The sequence below is a fragment of the Ascaphus truei genome, chromosome 1, assembly GCF_040206685.1.
Source record: "Ascaphus truei isolate aAscTru1 chromosome 1, aAscTru1.hap1, whole genome shotgun sequence".
NCBI lineage: Eukaryota > Metazoa > Chordata > Amphibia > Anura > Ascaphidae > Ascaphus > Ascaphus truei.
Genome location: NC_134483.1, coordinates 451700236 through 451714428, shown reverse-complemented (window position 1 = coordinate 451714428; position 14193 = coordinate 451700236). Strand labels below are relative to the sequence as shown.

The following is a 14193-nucleotide window of genomic DNA, read 5'->3' as shown; positions in this document are numbered from 1 at the left end:
AGTGCTGCTGTGTGCTACGGAACCCGCAGAGGAAGATGCGGCTAACCAGCCTACCTCAGCTACAGAGGGCCCGTGCGCCCTAACCGCGGTTCCAGATTCGGTTCCAAAACCGGAACCACATATGACAAGTGGAGCTGAGGACAAAGAGCCGTCTGCCTCGCCTGCTGTGGGCCCATGTGCCCTACTACGGCCAGTCCGGCCTAAGATGATGGTACCGTCGGTCCTAGGCTTGGGATCAGTACCTAACGACGACAAGGGTGAGTTGACTGCCCAAGGGGTGTCGGGTGTGAGCTTCCAGGTGACCGTGGAGCACGGTAGCTTCTTAAGTCTGGCCACCAGGGTGATTGGCTCCACTCGGCATCGCGTCCTGGCGGAGGTGTCCCCCTTAGAAGACCGCTGTTCAGTGGTGCGAGTGGACCAGTACCCACCGCCTATCGTCCAGGTGAAGAAGAAAGACAGCAGCCAACCAGCCGTGGTGATGCGCCGGCCGGCGGACCACACATGTGAAGCTGAAGCATCAGTGACGGACCTTTCTGTGGACCCGCTGCGCATCGACATCCCTCGACAGCAAGCGCTGGTGCGGCCAGAAGAGTCTCCCGGCCGTGGCGACTCCCAGTGTGTCGGAGGGACATCCGGAGACGGGACCGGAGGAAAAGGAACCCATCACAAGCCAGCGGAGTGGTGAGGAACCTCCTTACTCCCCACAGGCTCCAATGGAGGCGGCCGTGGAAGAGGCCCGAACTAAGGCTCCTCACCTGAGTGTGAGCCCGTGCGTTCCAACCCAAATGGTCCCAGGACTGGGATCCAACACTCCCGAGCCCCCAGAGGTGACTCAGGAAGCCAACAAAGACTGTGCTGTGGCCACTCTAGTAACTATTGCTTTCTCCATGCACAACATGGAGCGCTTTGTTCATCATGTGGTGGACAGAGGAAAAGGTCAGGACCTCCCTGTAAACCGCATATACGATGCGGATGGCTGGGTAAAGGCCCGGCCAAGAGACATTGTGCTATTCCTTTCACAAGGGGGAGGAAGTAGTAAGGACCCCGTGACTGTTACCCCAGAGCATGCTCTCCAAGAGATTATCCTGGCGGAGGCTCACGAAAGTCAAAGTGAGGTACCCCAACAGTATCAGTTAGGGGCACCCCATAAATGGTCTCAGCAAGCAGCTATCATTCAGCTGGCCTCGGTTATCTTATGTGAACTGCATTGTTCTCTGTTGTTTAGAGTCAAGAGTGATAAGTTGTACATATCATGCCCTGCATTTTTATTGTGTAAATTTATGTTGAGTGATGTCGTTCCCCAAGCGGGGACGTTGGATTTTTTACCAGGGGGAGAGTGTAGCCCTGGTGCCCTCTGGCTCCCAGAGACCCCCCCCCCCCCTCTTTTGGATCAGTGCGGTCGCGGGTGCCGCCGGAGCCAGCGACGGACCCGCCGGCTGTTTCCAAGGGTGGGGGCTGGAGCAGGGAGTATTGCGAGCCTTAGGAGACTCGGCAGCGTACCCGGCTAGCGGGGGCCGCCATTGCGGGTGCGCGCGCATGCGGCATGATCGCGCATGCGCGGATCAGGCTAGGGAGTTGCGGCAGCCCTTAGGGAGTTGCGCATGCGCAGTAGAATCGCGCACGTATCCCCAATATACAAACAGCCTCCATGGGACTACAATTCCTAGGAGGCTAAGAGGGAAAGGCACCAGGTGCCCCTGAGTAGCCAATAGGGTTGGAGGATTGCCTTGCAGGGAATATAGATACATTTCGCGGGCTTTGAGCATGCTTGGCAGTCAGCACCGGGAGCAGCCACGGGAAGGAGGTAGGGTGCAGGAGTCAGTGACTCCCTGCACTAGGCCAGCAGCCCCCGAGGCCCGAGATAGCCCAGAGCCACCCAGTAGTTAAGTTGAGTTAGGGACAGGCCCCAGGTTAGGGACCCTGCCCCTTACTATTCAGAGCCAGTTAGGGACCCAGCGGATGCGGCGGGTTCGTCCAGAGGTTTGGGCTCAGGCCTTCGCTGTTGTTGCAGAAGCCATCACAGGTGGAGGCGCTGCACCGAGTACAGGGTTACTCATAATATACTTGCCCCAGGTTCCCTGTGGCGGAGGCTCAGTCTTCCTGTGAGCTTAACAGGTAAAGCACCACACCAGGTAACATTAGGTTCTCCGCACCTACACTCTATCTACGATTGGGTGGGGGAAAAGCCGTTACATATGTATGTACAGTATGTGTATGTATATATATATATATATATATATATACATTGACCCAGTTTCTGGTGCGCCACGCTCTGACGTCACTGAGCCCCGCCACGCGCCGGCAGTGGAAGCTCGGCGGCTTGGGATACAGAGAGAAATAAGCTTACAGGCAGTTGAGAGCATGGGCCTGACAACGACCAGCTGCAGGGCCTGGCCAGAGGTCGGGGGAAATTTGCAGCGCCGGCCGCCCCCTTTCCCCCCCCGATCTAGCGGTCCTCGCAGACACCAGGCCTGGCCAGACCCAAGGTAAGTCTGTAGTTTTATATGTATTGAGAGGCTTGGGGGAATTTTATATGTATTGAGGTGCTTGGAGGAATTTGTATATGTATTGGGGGCTTGGGGGAATTTTTATATGTATTGGGGGGCTTGGGGGTATTTTTATATGGGTTGGGGTATTTTTTATATGTATTTGGGGGGGTTGTTTTTTTATATATATTGTTTTATTTTATTAATGGATTGTTCTCTTTTTTTAGATGTATTGGGGTCTTTTTTAAATGCATTGGGGTCTTTTTTTTTTTAGATGCATTGGGGTCTTTTTTTAGATGCATTTGGGTGGGTTTTATATGTATTTTTTTAAATATATTTATTGTTTATATGTAAGTATATAAAATGGAAATATTACTGTATGCTCATTTTCATGTCTTAGAAAGTCTGCAACCCCGCCTTTCACCATTATTACCCAGCACACAGCACTTCCACTGCAGCAAGGGATTCTGGGAAATTACATGCAAATGAGCACACAGTGCCACTTTTTGCTTCAAAACCATTTTTAACATGGTTCCCAATAGGCTTAAGCTTGCTGCATGGTCACAGCTTTGAGCACAGCCAGGGTTAAGATGCATAGCCAGTAAACAGACAACTGTTTCGACCTTAATGGGTCTCATCAGTGTGAGGTTGGTTATACCGGCTATGCAAAAATGAAGCAATGAGGATGGGTTTTACCATGTTAATAATGGTTTTGAAGCAAAAAGTGGCACTGTGTGCTCATTTGCATGTCATTTCCCAGAATCCCTTGCTGCAGTGGAAGTACTGTGTGCTGGGTGATAATGGTGAAAGGCGGGGTTGCAGACTTGTCTAAGACATGCAAATGAGCATACAGTAATATTTCCATTTGCTATATGCTTTGCTGTGGAGGGTTTTTGTCACTTTTTTTTACCCACTATAACTTAACTAAGTTAATATATATAATTTTTAGTTATGGTGGGTGAAAAAGGCAACAAAAAACCTCCACCGTTAGCATATACCCAATAAAGAATATCACTTGTGAGCTCATTCACATGTCTAAGGCTGCGTCCATGGTGAATAGTGCCGGGCGGAGGCGCGCTGAGGCTGAGGGAAAGCGGGTGCTTGCCCTGGCCTTAGACCGCGCGCCGTCCGGGGGCGTGTCAGGGGGGGGGGCTGTGACATCACGGAGCTGGTTCGCCCTCATTGGGCGAACCGCTCACGTGACCAGCCCTGCGCTCCCTTGAAGCGCTTGAATTTAAAAAATTTCTAAGACTTACGCTTACGCGCGCTTCGTACGCGAGCCCCTACTAAAGCCGCTCTCATTGCGGCTGCAGGGGCTCAGTGCCGAGCAGCAGCGCGCCTCAGCACGGGTCAGCGCATAAGCGCTGACCATGCCCGAGGCCTTAGACAGTTCTGCAACCCTGCCAATATACATGTGTTTATATAGCCCCCAGGCCCATATTTAACAACCCAGGCCCATTTTTATTACCCCCTTGGACCATATTTATTCCCACCCCAGGGCCATATTTAACCCCCCGGCCCCTATTTAACCCCCCCGCCCAGCCCCATACTGAATCCCCCCAGGCTTTTTGTCACATTGGATGTAGCTTTGGGTATCTTTGTCTTTTGTTGAAAATATTAAAATAAACAGATTACATTGTAATGTTTTTTTTCGTATTAACAATAACAAGAAAACAGTTAAGTAAAAGTTGCGCGCTAAAAAAACAATTTCGTGGTAGGTGCGCTTACTGCTCCTTTCCTTTGCCCTGTGCCCCATGATTTCTGTTGGCGGCCCTGAATTAAGCATTGAAGTAGTCAGAGATAAAGGGAGCTTTCCCAGCACCTGCTTTGAGGAATAAAATACTCAGAACCAGGAGCAGCTTGTCTCGCACTGTCACTTGATGCCGTTTTTGACAAAAAAATTTGAGACACTCAGTACTTCTCTTTACTTTCTACACCTCCCCCTTACTCTGAGCTCATCTACGCTTGTTAGAAAAAAAAACACTGCGAGTGCAACAACCCGATAATCCATGACCCCTTCAGCCTGGCTGAGGAGTAAGGAACCTGATACCAAATAAGATAATAAGCATCCCTGTAATGAAGCTGCTACTGCTGCATCTGTCAGAATGCGAGCCCGGGGTGGGCGTGGCCGGGGCAGCCGTGGCTTCTGATTGGCTGCTGCCTGGTGATGTGACATCAGTGCGGGATAGGCTGGGCAGTGGCAGCTGCATTAACAGCACATGGATGAGCAGGGGCTGCAAGCACCGGATCACATTCTAGCTGCTGCCTCTGCACCCCTCTGGAGCTGCTGTCCGCTTCTTGTCTAGGAAGAATCCAGACACACACACATTTGTGCCTAGTAAGTGCCAGGCTACTTTCTGTTTTACCCAGTGTAAAAGCCTTTGATATGCTGCATTCATATGCCCCAGCGAGACTTTGTGCATCTAATCCTCCCCAGCACGTAGTGTGTGTGTGTGTGTGAGTGTGTGTGTGTCTGCACATTATCTTGTACTTTGTAAATGGATTACACAGTATATATCTGTTTTCTGCTGATCCCTGTCACCTACAGTTTTTCTGTAAACCAATGCCAGGGGACAAATACATTGCAGGCTTGATTATGTTTTTTGTTGTTGTTGTTTTTTCACCTGCTTTATACTCTGGTTTACTGATGTCTGATGCGGGTTGGAACAGTTGTGAAGTATTGTATTTTGAGGTGCACAATGTATCTGGATCCCCTCTAAAAAAAATAAATAAGATGCTACCGGAACAATAATACTTCCATAAATTAGATATGCTACAGATCACGTTGCCATGGTACAGATTGTTCCTTCGCAGATAAGGGGTTGCCTTCGCACCGATCAGCTTAACCTCTTGGTTGCCAGAGGGGACAGCAGGTTAATAAACAGACTGTAAAGTTGAGAACACACACACACACATATATAAAAGAGAGTTAGAGAGAGAGAGAGAGATCTTAATGCATTAGAGTTTCAGAGTTGTAAATACAAAGCAAGACATGCATGTATATCAGTTGTTCTCTGTATATTTCTATGGTGAGCGCGGCAGCAGCAGTAAGTACTGTTTATAATGTGTGGTCCCAGACAGTGCAATGCATGTCTGACCCAGAGCTGCCACACCCTACTCTATCTTCTTGCAACATAGACTGGTTTATTTAGGACTGTTTTATTTATTATCCCAGTGACACGGGTTAATAATCAAAGGGCTTGTACAATAACTATTCAAAGTCTGTATTCCAGCTCTAATCCGTGCTACCTATACCTTAGTAAAGTCATTACCCTGAAGACTGTAACAGCCTTTACATACTATGCCTAGAAGTAAATATAAATGCTTTTACAAATACAAACACCACTTTACGTACCTTTTTAAAAACGATATAGGATATATTATTGAAGGAATGCATGTGTGGTCCTGTTTAGTTATATATGTTACATCCTTATTTGTGTGTCAAATAAAAGGTATCACAACTTGGAAGTGATGTAGCGAGGGCAAAAAGCGGGAGAAGAGAGGTACAGGAGAGTAAGGCTGCGTCCCCGCTAGCGCTGAGCGGGCGGCGCTTGCGGCGGTTACTTACATATATAGCTATATGTAAGTCCCCGCTCACGCTGTAGCGCGCGCACATACGCTCATCCGCGCTCACCGTTTAAGTAAACAAAAAACTACTTACCCGCGCGCTCAACTACCCGCAATGCCCCCCTCCACCGCGCAGGCGCGTACATGCAGGACACCCGACGCTCATGCTTGGAGCGCTCTCCAAGCATGAGCGCACTCAGCGCCAGTGGGGACTCAGCCTAAGACGAACGGAGGAGCGAGGGAAGATGGCAAATGGGAGAGAGGAAGGAGACAAGGGAGAAAGAAAATTGGACGTGGGGAAGAAATGGGATGACAAGAGAAAGAGAAGATGGTACATATGAAAGGTTGACAAGGGGATAAAGGAGAGAAAGAGGGCCTGGGGAAGGGAGAGAAAGAGGTAACAGAAGAAATGAGAGATTAGAGTACAGGGAAGGAGGCAGAGGGAAAAGAGAAAGAGTGAGATAAACGCGTGAGGAGAAGGGAGAGGCCTTCCCTACGTCTGCCACTGACAATGCCCCACCCTGGGCTATAGCACACGTTGAATGAAATTGTCCTTAATTTGTTGCTTAAAATGTTTACCAACTTATTACAAAGGTGGTATTTCTAAGTGTTTTCTTAGTATTATTTTTTATAGAGCAGTAATGAAGTTCATCGAGTCCGAGGATGTGTTGATACAGTGTGTATATACAGTATGTGTGTATATATATATATATATATATATATATATATATATATTTCCATTTTAGTTTGCAGGCTGCTTTGATAGTACCATCTGCCTTGGTTTTGCTTATTTCAATGTAATCTTTCGAAACTCTTTATCAAGTTGAATTATAATATTTAGAGGATCCAGACAAAAAATGAAAGGGATAGCAAGTGTCCAAAACTTGCTGAAACAATAATGAAGAACCGAGACGGGGTTGAACACTTGTATCATATCAACTATCGGTTGTTCCAATAAAATGTTTCATACCACCAGTATACCACCAGTATACCACCTCTCTCCTTCCTGTGTTGCTTTACTACATGGAAGAAATGACCCACCCTTTGTTACTCAAAATGAGGCGTCTGAAGGTATCTCAATAAATGTATCCAAGCATTTTTGTAAATAGTACCTGTATATTTACTGTTTGTGCAGCGCATGAAATAAATCTAGAGACCGGGTTTATTTTTATAAACACAATACATTCAAACCATGAAATCATTTAAGATTAACCAAGTCTCTTGCTTAAGGGTTTTGATTAACATTGGATCTTTTTTCATATATAAGGTATCATATGAATTTGTATTATAGATAGTAGAGGACTGAACCCATTTCACATTAAAATTTAGTTTCAACATTTCCTTTAAAAAAAAAAAAAAAACTCAAGTAATGCTTGCATTTGAAATGACTAATGTACCTGTACTGTAGGTGAAAATAGAGAAACTGTTGACATTGGTGTAATGTATTTTCACGTATAAAATAAGTGGAAGCGGCTAACCATGACAACTAATGGGATATGTATTTGTTCCAAACCCCTTCTTTTATCAATGCCGTAGCTATTTCATTTGAAATATTACTGTATGCTCATTTGCATGTCTTGGACAGGTCTGCAACACCGCCTTTCACCATTATCACCCAGCACACAGCACTTCCACTACACAGATAAATAGGCCAAATATTATTTCTAACAAATGTTTCAGTGTATAGATTAATATAACATCCCATTCTGCTCAGAAATAAGCAGCTGATTAATTCAATTTCATGTAAGCTGTCATTAATACAGTCCTATCATGAATTCACCATTCTTACTAGTAGGGTAAAGGAGAACTAAACCCTATATTAAATCCTGCTTGTAGTAATAGAGGATTACTTGATTAGTTTGCAGCAATCAGCTTATCCTAGTGCTCTGTGGGTAATGCAGCCTGGCACAATGCTTGAGCAGTGGATGCCACATGAATACATTGCAGGAAATTGCCACTTGTGGATTGTACTTGTAATGTAATCATGCTGTGCTAAGAATGCTTTCTCTGGTCTGAATAACTCCCACATAGGGACTGGATACTGTGCTGTGTGTTTGGCAGACTGTAGTAGTTGCTATGGATGCTAACAGCACTTTAACTCTAAGCACTGTCACCAATATTAGTTTGATACAATGGGAGGAAGTTAATTTTATCACTAGCCATGGTCAAATAAGTTGATGAATTTCCAATGCATACTCAATATCATTACAGAAGGAAGTGTAATTGCTGCTGTACATTTACATTTTCTTTTTCCTATTTTGCTGTGGTATATTTATTTTGTTTCTTACATATACACTATATCTCACGTTGCACTTTGGTGCAATATAATTTGTTATATTTGCTTATTTGTGGTCCCTTTTTAGCACATAGGACTAAACGATATCTTTAGTCATAAATAAAGCATCAGATATAAGATATAAGTTAATGCTAATATAATCACTGTTGGAGCCAAAAGCTTTTCTGGGTTATTGTAACACACTGGGCATTTAGCCCACTCACAAAAATGCCTGAAGGAGTCTAAAGTTACGAGTTTGACTATGGTACATGTCAACCCACTCAACGGCCAGATGCTACTGTTTATCAAAGCCAGGAAGTTAGCATGATAAAACAAAGCATATCTAGCATTTTATTTAGGTATTCCACAGTGGCCTGTTTATGAAAGACAGTATGGTGCCACTGAGAAAACAACATTGCCAAAAACTCAGAGGCATTCCTTAAATGCTATTGCGCGCTAATGCAGCAATCTGGTACTCCATTTAAGGAAACACACATTGGGATCATGTAGCAATTAGATGGGGTCCTATATTTTATACAATCATGATTAACTTTCTTTTTTATGCCACAAAACTCTTGCAATATCCGTGTTTTACCTTTTTAGCATTGTGAAACTATAAAATGTATATATCAAAGATGATACCATTTTATTTAGAAAATATAGTTGGTAATGAAGATTGTCGGCTCCTCCAGACAACAGCAGGTGGCTTTGAAAACCTGTGAAAACAGAATGCTTTGGACCCGTGTTTTTCAACAAGGGTTCCCTGGCACCCCTAAAGGGTTCTCTGCAATTTTCAAGTCATTTGTAAATTGTGCGAAATACAGAAGAATTGACAATGCATCTGATCTCAGACACACTATCAGAGATGGTTGGGGTTCCTTAGACGCGCAATTAGAGAGGGTTGGGCTTCTTTACAATGCATCTGATTTCAGACACACTATTAGAGTGGCCTGGGGTTCCTTACAATGCATATGATCTCAGACCTGCAATTAGAGTGGCCTGGGTTTTTTTACAATGCATATGATCTCAGACGTGCAATTAGAGAGGGTTGGGGTTCCTTACAATGCATATGATCTCAGACGTGCTATTAGAGAGGGTTGGGGTTCCTTGCAATTCTTTTGATCTCAGACGCGCTATTAGAGAGGGTTGGGGTTCCTTGCAATTCTTTTGATCTCAGACGCGCTATTAGAGAGGGTTGGGTTCCGCAGAGTTTCACAAAATAATTATAGGGTTCCTTAACCAAAACAAGTTTTAACATCACTGGTCTTTGAGGCTACATTCCTTGAAACAAAAGTGCTGATGTTTCAATCTTATTGGACATTAATCAGTCATGCACTTACTCGATCTTTATCATTTTTATTCTGGTGAAGATCCAAGATCGACTTAAATGTTAAGCACTTACATTTCTTGCTTCTATATGGTGTGTCCAAACCAGTTTTCTATTGTTATACAATACGGATCCTCTTTCCTGTAATAGAAGTAATGATTTACTGCATATTGATTTAATGCATAGTATACTGTTTACTTTCTTGTACACGTAATGACTTTACTGCTTACTGATTGAATGCATAGCATATGGATTCTAAAAAGAAATTGAAAAGTGCAAACACAGAGAGCTTATAACTTAGCACATGCTTCAGTTGTCTGTGGTTTGCTAACACATTGTGAAATAATTGCAAATTGTAAAGCAACTGGAGTTTTTATCCTTCTTCACCCCCCCAACACATTTCACTGTGTAACCATACCAAGTATTTTAAATTGATTCAGGGTCTCCAGGATGCCTGCTCCTCAGAGTAAATATAAGTTAAAACATTTCCACTGCAGAGAGCCTCATCTGCCTTGCCTTAAAGGAGGTTTGCCTTTAAAAACGAGATATATATCCCCAGGTGTGAAACAGGTGGTCTCCAGAGATGAACTGTGTTTGATTTCAGCTCTGGGGACTCCCTGCTCCCTGAGATACTTACATCTGAAGGTGATGCTGGTATCTCAGTGCTATTTTAAAGGTCTCGCGAGCCGATATGAAGCCACAAAGGATGACGTTGTGACTTCCTATTGGCCGGCGGTACGAGGGACCTTTAACCAGGCATTTCCTGTGCCCTGTCGGAGCAGCTACTGGCAGCCCCTTTAGAGGCAAGCATCTCAGGAAGCAGGGTGTTTTCCCAAAGCTGAAATCAATGTGGTTCAGCTCCGAAGACCCCCTGCTTCAAATCCTAATCCTATAAAGTTTTGGAGAGGTTAGAAGACGTTAGAATTTGTAGCGATGTTCGAAAAGGTTTATTTGACGGGTTGCTAGGGTTAGAATGATGTGGTTATACCACATAATACATTGTATTGAAGCATGGCCATTTTCAGTGTGACATCCTACCTATTGTGTATGTAAGTCTCCTAACATACCACTTAGATTGTAAGCTCTCCGAGGTAGGAATTTCCTTTCTGCTGCTTGAGTGTATCTTTGTGGCACTTGTACTCTAAATCATTGCATTGTCTCATTTGTAAAGCGATGTGTAGTGTACCTTGGTGGCTCTATATCAATACTGTAGCGCTGACGAGTATTCTAAAACAAATCTGGGGTAACCACCAACAAGACCCAGGTACATGCTGGGTACATGCTGGGTACATGCTGCAACATTTCACTGACATTTCTGCAGACAGACTAATGACCCGTCGGATTAACAGCGGGGGTCCCTGGCATTCCCATTCAGTTTGAATGGGACTGCCAGGGACCCCTGCTGTGTTAATCCGATGGGCCATTAGTCTCTGCAGAAATGTCACTGAAATGTTGCAGCATGTACCCAGCATGTACCCAGCATGTACCTGGGTCTTGTTGGTGATAGCCCCAGATTTGCCAAGGCAAGTTTTAGAACACTCGTCGGCGCACCTCTGTATATACAAACGTAAAATTGTGACTTCAATAATTAATCATAGGGATGCCTAGTAAACAAAATATTAGATAAAGCAGAGCTACAATAATGTATAACATGCTATGGAATTAAAATGATATTGTAAATCCTTTGCGCCTGTTATATATTATAAATATCATCACAAATAATAAGTACATTATATTTCTCATACGTCTGCTACCTAGCACATCCTAAACCAGCTGAATATCGCTTGGTAACTCTGCATGTTTTTTAGAATAGCAGATTGTGTAAATCAACAATGGAAATATATAAATCACCTGTGTTTATGTCCCTCATATCCTCAGATAAGAATTAAAGCCGTAATAAAATAGGCTTGGACTACAAAAAAGAATGAACTTCCTAACTTGATTAAGGACTGTGACAGAATACTTAGTAAGATTGTGGCATTTCCATTAATGGATTAGGTTACATCATTTTCTCTCAGAGATGCTATAGGTCAGTGGGGCTCACTGGGATACGAGGATCATTTTGGATGTTGGAAGTGTTCAGAAAGGCTGTATTAAGGTGACTATGGCCGTATATTTGGGGTACGCACTGCCACAAAATATAGTAACAAAGTATCAATTTAATGACGCCATCAATGTGACATGGAAAAACAGCAGCAAATCCAATACTCACCTGCAAGTTTTCAACATTTAATCAGATAGATAATTTTTAATACGAAAACTATGCATTTATTGCTGATGTCAAAATCTTACACTGGCACTTTATTCTTGGTGTATTTAAAATGTAGTTAACCCTGATGATGGGAAGTTTAGGGCTACAAGTGCTTCTTAAAGCTGCAGACCAAGCAATATCCTATGTGTGTTTAAAAAAAATTAATCAGTTCTGTACTATGAGAAAATACTTGTAGCATTTTTTTTAAACAACTCGAAATTACATTTTTAATGTATTATAATGTAACAAGCATTTTTTGTTTCTGTATCAACCATTCACAAAGTTACATCCCCTTCCTCTTCTGAAATAGGCTCTGGCACACCCCTTTTCTCTCTCTAGCAGTGTACTAATTGTATGTAGTGAATGCCTGGTCACATGATCTTCTGCACATCATTTTGCATCTTGGGTCCTCTTCTGCTGCACTGACAGCCATTTAGTGAACCCCCGAGTCGAATCTTCGCTGATCAATCACAGGAGAACGGATCTATCGGCAACTTAGCTAATTACTTATAATTGTGTGGATTGTATTGATGCACATATTAAATGGGGTGAGGGGGCGGAGGGGGGGAACGGCAGCTTGGACTGCTGCCTTAAAATGTATGATGGCTATCACTAGTCTAATTAAAGACCGTGGCAGCTCTAGGTTTCTGGGGGCCCTAAGTGTAAAACGTTTTGGGAGCCACACTCACTAACTGCGGGGGGCACAAAGCTTGATTTCTATTCCATCATCCTGCACAGCCGCTGTCCCTCTGAACAGGTACGTGTAATCCGAAGGCAACAGCGCGACTCGCAGCCTAATTCTGAGAGCCTGCCGCAGCGATTAGAGATGGAGTTAGGTAGTATATGGGGCCCCCTTACCAGTGGGGTACCCACGCAGCTGCTTAGTCCACTCATACCGTAGCGCCGCCTCTGAATAAGGGTATACAGAGTTATACATAGTTACAGCTTATACACCCTAGAATAAATTAAGTCACTAAGTCCCCTACAGCTCTGCTAGGATTTTGACAGTTCCACTGCACTATGATACTATGAGCATGGTTAGTACTTTATTCAAAGTGAACCTTGAAGTCCATTCATTACAATGGATGTTAAAAGAGGACTAACAGCATTTGGTGAACAATCCTCTTCCAATCCTACACTCCCCTTGCATACAAAATGTGCCTATCAATTTGTCTTCTTGTAATAAGGCACCTGAATGACAAATAAACATTTGATGGGGGAAGGTTTGAACATCAGGCATAATTGACATCTCCAGTGCTTCTATAAATGTAAAAGCTTCCTGTCCCATCCGAATTTCTCTCCTTTGACATTGTCAGCACATACCTGAATATCCTGCATTTCAGATGTCAATACTAAGCGGTTATGATTTATAATCAGAGCTAATACCTTAATACATTGCCGTGACTTGCATACTTATGGATGTAATACTAAAGCAGAGTGGAGCCATTGGACTCGGCCATACTGTAATTTGCAGGAGCAGCTAAGTGACTATAACTCATATGCTGTGGTCTAGAATAAGCCTAACTCCATTTTTTATTATTCAGAAATAATAATGATAATAATGTCAAATATATTCTTGTGATAAAGAATGTGAATATGTTATAGACGTTTTTGAAACTCGTGAGTCATTGAACCCTAGTTAATGTGCTGTACTGTAAGTGCTTTCAGTGCTATGTCAAGGGTCGGACATTAGCCACATATAAATATAGTGCAGAGTACATACTGCCCGCTTCTCTTCTTACACTGGGAACTAGAGAGTATCACAGGAGAGCAGCGGGACAGTACAGTATTTATCCGCACACTGTTATTAAGCAGCTGAGGGAGTGGGGAGAAGCTACGATCCATGTCAGCAACATCTCCACTCCCTCTGTACAGAGGAGAAAGGGAGAGTAGGCTGCTGGGTTGACCAGAGGTTGTGGACCCCAGATGAACCACCTGATGGCTGCACGTGGCCCCCGGGATGCCCGTTTCCCACCAATGGTCAACATGGCCTTTGTTAAGGATTGTATTAAATGAGAGGGAAATAGATGCATATTCACTGTGTTGTGTTGTGCATTTATGGTCCTTCAGAATCATAGTTACGCTTCAAGAATAATTGCCATAATGAATCCTTATATGCATATAAGTAATTGTGTATACATGATACAGTTGTCGCACGTATGTTTTCTCAGACCATATGAACTCCTCTTTGTTCATATGCAGGTACATTATTATATTTGTCTGTCTAATAAGAAACAGAGAAGCACAATTTTGACTGCTTGAATCCTATATTATACGCAGAGTTGGA

General features: G+C 43.8%; 1 protein-coding gene across 2 annotated transcripts in view; it reads left to right on the top strand.

The window, feature by feature from the left end:
* The window catches only part of ANK2 (ankyrin 2), a 613918-nt gene that overhangs the window by 81236 nt on the left and 518489 nt on the right, over positions 1 to 14193 (top strand). The window contains exon 1 of one of the 2 annotated variants that reach the window (XM_075616795.1): positions 4695 to 4824. The exons of the other annotated variant lie outside the window; for it this stretch is intronic. The gene's annotated coding sequence lies outside the window, so the exon portion shown is untranslated. Of the gene's footprint in view, positions 1 to 4694; positions 4825 to 14193 lie in introns of those variants that run through there. 2 annotated transcript variants of the gene reach the window in all.